Source organism: Myotis brandtii, unplaced genomic scaffold, assembly GCF_000412655.1.
Source record: "Myotis brandtii unplaced genomic scaffold, ASM41265v1 scaffold223, whole genome shotgun sequence".
NCBI lineage: Eukaryota > Metazoa > Chordata > Mammalia > Chiroptera > Vespertilionidae > Myotis > Myotis brandtii.
In genome coordinates, this window is record NW_005358369.1 from 1,408,343 (window position 1) to 1,413,588 (window position 5,246).

A 5,246-nucleotide genomic window follows, 5' to 3' on the forward strand; every position below is an offset into this window, starting at 1 on the left:
TATGAAAGTACCAGAGACATTTTGCTGGAGTCAAGTCTCAGGATATCAGATGTTTGACTTTAGGTCAGGCATGAAGGATTCTAAGCATTGTGCTTTACTTAAGTGAGGATAAGTATCCCAAAGCAGTGTTCCTAGGCAAGTTAGGCTGGTCGGTAATGCACAGGCTGTGTAGTTTAGTGAATAAGCAGGCTATTATAAATACTGTGACAATGAGTATCTTTGGAAGTGAAAACTTACCATGTTGCCCTTTTGAAAAATTTTCCTTCCTCAGATTTCACTCTCAGAATTAAACCTAGATACTAAGCATTTAAACAATAACCCATATCTGGTACCATGAAAATGTGCAAGAATTTGCGTATAACCACATCTTGGCCAGCAAGATGTTGTCATCCATGTCAACCCTGCTCATGTTTCAGTCCCAGCCTCACTGGCATTGTTTGTGGTCCTGTTTACTGCCAGATCGGTTACATAGATGATTGCTGACCCAGAAACTTACAATATCAATTGACAGAGAGTATTTTGTTCCTGACTTTATGCCAGAGGTGCTGATGCTTGTAAAATATGAAGCTAGATCTCTCATTCTGTATATTTTATAATAAGTCATCTTTTATTTTATATGTATTAAAATCTAGCATAATGTCTTAATAGACAGTTTCATTGCTTTCAGTAACACTTTTATGGTATAACTACTACAATAGCACTTTAATGCAATCTTTGTTCATAAGCCCTTGCTTCAGGTATTGTCATTTCCTTACAAGAGAGTTATTGCAATAGAATTAGTCAGGGAAAGGCTCTAGTCACCGTTAAGGACCTTGATACATCTTGTTCAATTGCTTTCTAGAGTGTTCTTACCATTTGAACTTGAAGTTGTATGATCATGTCCTATTGATTGATCTTATCGGTGTTAAACAATACATGCATGCAGATTATACATATAAATATTTAATAATTTGATAGGTGAAGCAGTCACTCATTTTTATTACAGTTAACTTAAAATATTTCTAGAGTGTCTGAGCAGTTATCTATATTTTTGCTTATCAATTATTTTACCTTTCAGTAGTATACCTTTATCTCTCCTGCTCCTAGATTTATGGTCCTGGAAGAAAAGTCTCCTCACCTTGCTCAGGCATTTCTTAAATTTGACCACAGTGCCCCTCAGTTTCTCACTTTCCAAAATGTGGAGAACAAAGGTCATGGGCACCATGAGGGAGGATGCCCAGCTTGCATCTGGTCTGTGGGTCAAGCCTGTCTGGTAGAGTTCCGATTCCAGCCCCTCTGGCTTTGTGTGTGGTTTTTCTCATACTTGATCGGTTATAGAAATTGTTACTGGCCCAAAGATTCCAGTTGTAAAGTACATTCCATTGTGCCAGGTAGCATGCAAATGGGTCTGATGCTTGCAAAATATTCAAGCAAAATCCAATATCTATCATTCAGGGTCCCTGAAAGTGCCTATGACAAGGGGGTGTATATTCTGAAAGGCATACGCATCTAGAGACAACTTGAGATGCAGAAAAGAGAGATTTTCTTGTTGGAAATTTCTGTTCCAAGCCACTTAGTTACCTTCCCTCACCTCCTTTCCTTAGCATCTAGGACCGTTGAGAAAGACAGTCTATGTGAAGTGACTTTCACAGTGTTTAGCATCTGCTCCATGCTTAGGGAAGGGTAACCTAGCCCAAGCCTTGCCACTGAATGACTGTGTGACCGCAAGTGAGTAACTCAACCTCTCTGAGATTCACTTGCCCGATATGTTGAATTTAGGTGCCTGATGGGATGATGTTGACAAGCTCTGTGACTGAGTGGAGTCAAAAATATACAACCCACAACCCGGGAATGTGAAACAGACTAGAGGGGAGAGGAGCTATGGGACCCGCATCATTTGTTCATCTGGCAGAGAGCTGGAGAGGATGCTTGAAAGAGACGGGAGACACTGAACCTCTGTATAGGCTCCCATCCCAGTTCTTCCAGCCACAGAACCAGCCACAGAGCCACAGACAAATAGCCTTTGGAGAAAACACACTACAATTTTCTGCCAGGCTGTTTTCTGTACCCAGATTTAAAAAAAAAGAAAAAAAAGTCAGGAGTGCCTGGCCGGTGTGCTCAGTGGTTGAGCATCAACCTATGAACCAGGAGGCCACAGTTCAATACACAGACAGGGAACATGCCCGGGTTTCAGGCTTGATCCCCAGTGTGGGGTTTGCAGAAGGCAGCCGATCAGTGATTCTTTCTCATTGATGTTTCTATCTCTCTATCCCTCTCCCTTCCTTTCTGAAATCAATTTAAAAAAAAGTCAGGAGTGTGTGTTCAGCACAGCTGGGCTGCAGAGATAGTCCCAAGGATGGGGTTTAGAAGACAGAGAAGAGCGATAGCCATGGCCCTGACTACGGACTCACATGAGCTGTCTTTCCTATCACATTTTCCCAGCTCAGGCCTCACACTCACTTCTCTCTCTGGTAAGAAGCATCTTCCCCACCCTTCACAGGTCTGGCCCCTTCTCATCACTCAGACCTCGGCTCATCATGTGAGATTCGGGGGAAGTCAAATTCCAGAGGTGCTGTATCAGCTGGGCTCTGAGAATTACATTGGCCACTGCTGAGTAGAAGAGGGAGGAAAATGTTTTGAGCAAGTCATAGAGGCATAAAAAAAATTATGACCTGTTTGGGAATCCACGCTACTGTGTCCAGCACTTCTGTGGCTTGAAATGTGGCCCAAAATGTAGAATAGTAGAAAAGGAGGGCAGGGAAGTAAAGTTGGGCCCAGCTTGCAAAATCCAGAACCCAAAAAGCAAACTTGCCTTTCATCAATGGGCAGCCATTCAAGCACGAATGGGGTGACTCTCCTGTGCAGGTCACAGCCAGTGCAGAAACCTGAACTCAGGGCACACACTGTCCAGCTACCGCTGTGGAGCGGGGCTCCAGCGTCATTCACCTGCCGTCCATATGGGAGTTCCTATCTTTTATTAACTGCCATTTATCTTAACCTAAAAAGCCGTTCATGATTATTAATGACTGTCTATAGCACATCGCAAGTGTGACATTTCAAAACTTGAGGTTGTTTGAATTACAAGCTTGCCAAAGACACAAAATATTCCTCTGCGTTTGACACCCTTTAAAGTCTACCAGCCCCCTCCCCAACTTCTGAGCAAGAGCTCAAGGGTTTTCAAACTCCAAAGGTTCTTCATAGGAAGAGAACCAAGCATGAAATATTCCAAATACTAGGTGTTGTTTTGCATACAATGAATGTGGCAAGGCCTTCAGCAGGAAAGACCCGCTAGCTCTCATGGAGGGAGAGCCAAGTACAGAATGTGGTAGGATGGTGCGGGTGTTAAAAGGCTGCACGAGGGCCAGAGCGGAGCAAACTGGAAGACAGAATCAGTGCCTCGTGATGGGGAGAACATTGGCCACAACATGAGACAGTCCTTTGCTCAAACCCCAGCCTCAGTTTGCCCTCCTCTAAGGAACCATTGTCACGGTTCCAGGAGACAGAGTACACCAAAGACATTGAGTCTGTGTCTAAACAAGGTCACATGTACAATTAATAAAAAATGATAGTGCCATCGAATCCCCCAACCTGATGGCAAGGCCTCAGTTTCTCTCATTCTCTCAGTTCCAATTCTTTCCTGGGTCCCCAAAAGGTATATATTGTGTGCCCACAATTATCAGCTTGCTGTCACCACCTGTCAATTGTTAATCTGGTTAAGTTTAGGTTGCCTCATACAACTTAAGGTTTCTGCCATAGCTACACCCCAGAACCTCAAAGACTTCGTAACTCCAAACTTGTCTCCAGCTCACACAAAGTCCACGGAGAGACAGGTGACTTCAGCACAGGTGTCCCCCATGCCACTTGTTCCCACTGTCTGTGTGGCTGCTCCCCCTAGAATTCCATCAAACCCCTCCCAAAACCAGCGCCCTCAGCTCCCCACTTCCATGCCTTCTGTCCTCTATGCAATCTCAGAAAACAAACTTTTAAATGCTATCTCTGCTTCTACAATGATAAGGCACAGCTTTCAAAACATCCTAAATCAATGTTGTCTCTAGCAGTCTCTTGCCAGGCCCCAGCTCAAGACCCTGGCAACCTGATGTAGCCACACCTCACACACCACACAGATATCAGTGTCATGTGTGGAATGGAAAATGGGTCTGTGTTGCTGAACCCGTCTGCCTAACCTGTCAGGATGCAGGGGCAGACTGTCCAAGACCTGAGACTGGCAAATAGATGACTCTCAGGACAGAGGAAACATGTCCACAAAGGAATCCTCAGTTTTCTCCTCTGATAACATTGCCAAATGGTTACAGCTCAGAAGAGATTGTTTTTCTGGCTTCTGCCCAGAACAACTTCAGACATTTAAGGTATTCCTTTCAGTTAGAACAGCCAGTTACTTAAAATCTTGGCACATGAAAAAGAGAAGAAAAATGAAGAAAAAGGGAAAAGGCAGAGAGGAAAATGGAGGAAGGGAGGGAGGGAGAGAAGGAGAAAAACATGGAGAGGAGAAAAGACAAAACTTTTTTTTTAACTTAGGAAAAGTTAAAATGCGTTAGAACTTACCAGGAACTTAAAGATCATCTAGTTCTGTGACCTTCATCACAGAAGGGAATCTGAGGCTCAGAGAGGGGAAGATATTTGTTTAAAGCCACAGAGCCAGCGAATAGATGAACTGAAATGTTGTGCAGCAGATTCACAAGCCTGTCTTGTCCAAACAGCAGCTTAGATGAGAGGAAGATCTTGCTGGGCTTTATGGCTCCCAGTGTTAAACCAGAGACTCCAGCTGCCCACCTGTATAAATTGACTGCATTTCTGTGAAAAGAGAATAGTGTTTGTTTAAGCATCTGGCCACCTTCCAGAGAATTGGGGCTCTGGAAAGGGTTTGGGGGGGATTGTAGTGAATGGGAGAGAGGTGGGAGAGGATCTTGGCTCTCCACTGAGGAATGCATAGGAATCTTTTACAAGGAACTATTGAGAAATCCCTCCAGGATGGTCAAAAACAGCAAGTGCCCTCTTGTTGGCCAAAGATAACATACAGAGGTGAGCAAAAAGCCAATTAAATGCCCTACTTTGTTCCTCTCTTTTTTCTCCCAACCTTTTTCTCTTTCTTTTATAAGGTGATTTGTTTTTTCAGGGTAAACCCCGAGGTGATTAGAAATCCAAGCACCTATTTTACATGGAGTGTGTGGTGGAGCCCACAGTGTAGAGACTTTGTGTGTAACTGAGGTCTTTACCAACCCTGTCTTACGTCTTCTGGTCACTAATTG

At 43.8% G+C, this 5,246-nt stretch overlaps 1 long non-coding RNA gene across 1 annotated transcript in view; it reads right to left on the reverse strand.

The window, feature by feature from the left end:
- Nucleotides 1–4,785, reverse strand: part of LOC106726069 — an 8,606-nt gene extending 3,821 nt beyond the window's left edge. The window contains exon 1 of the long non-coding RNA XR_001362083.1: nucleotides 4,543–4,785. This is a non-coding gene — a long non-coding RNA (uncharacterized LOC106726069). The remainder of the gene's footprint in view (nucleotides 1–4,542) is intronic.
- Nucleotides 4,786–5,246: the final 461 nt, after the last annotated feature.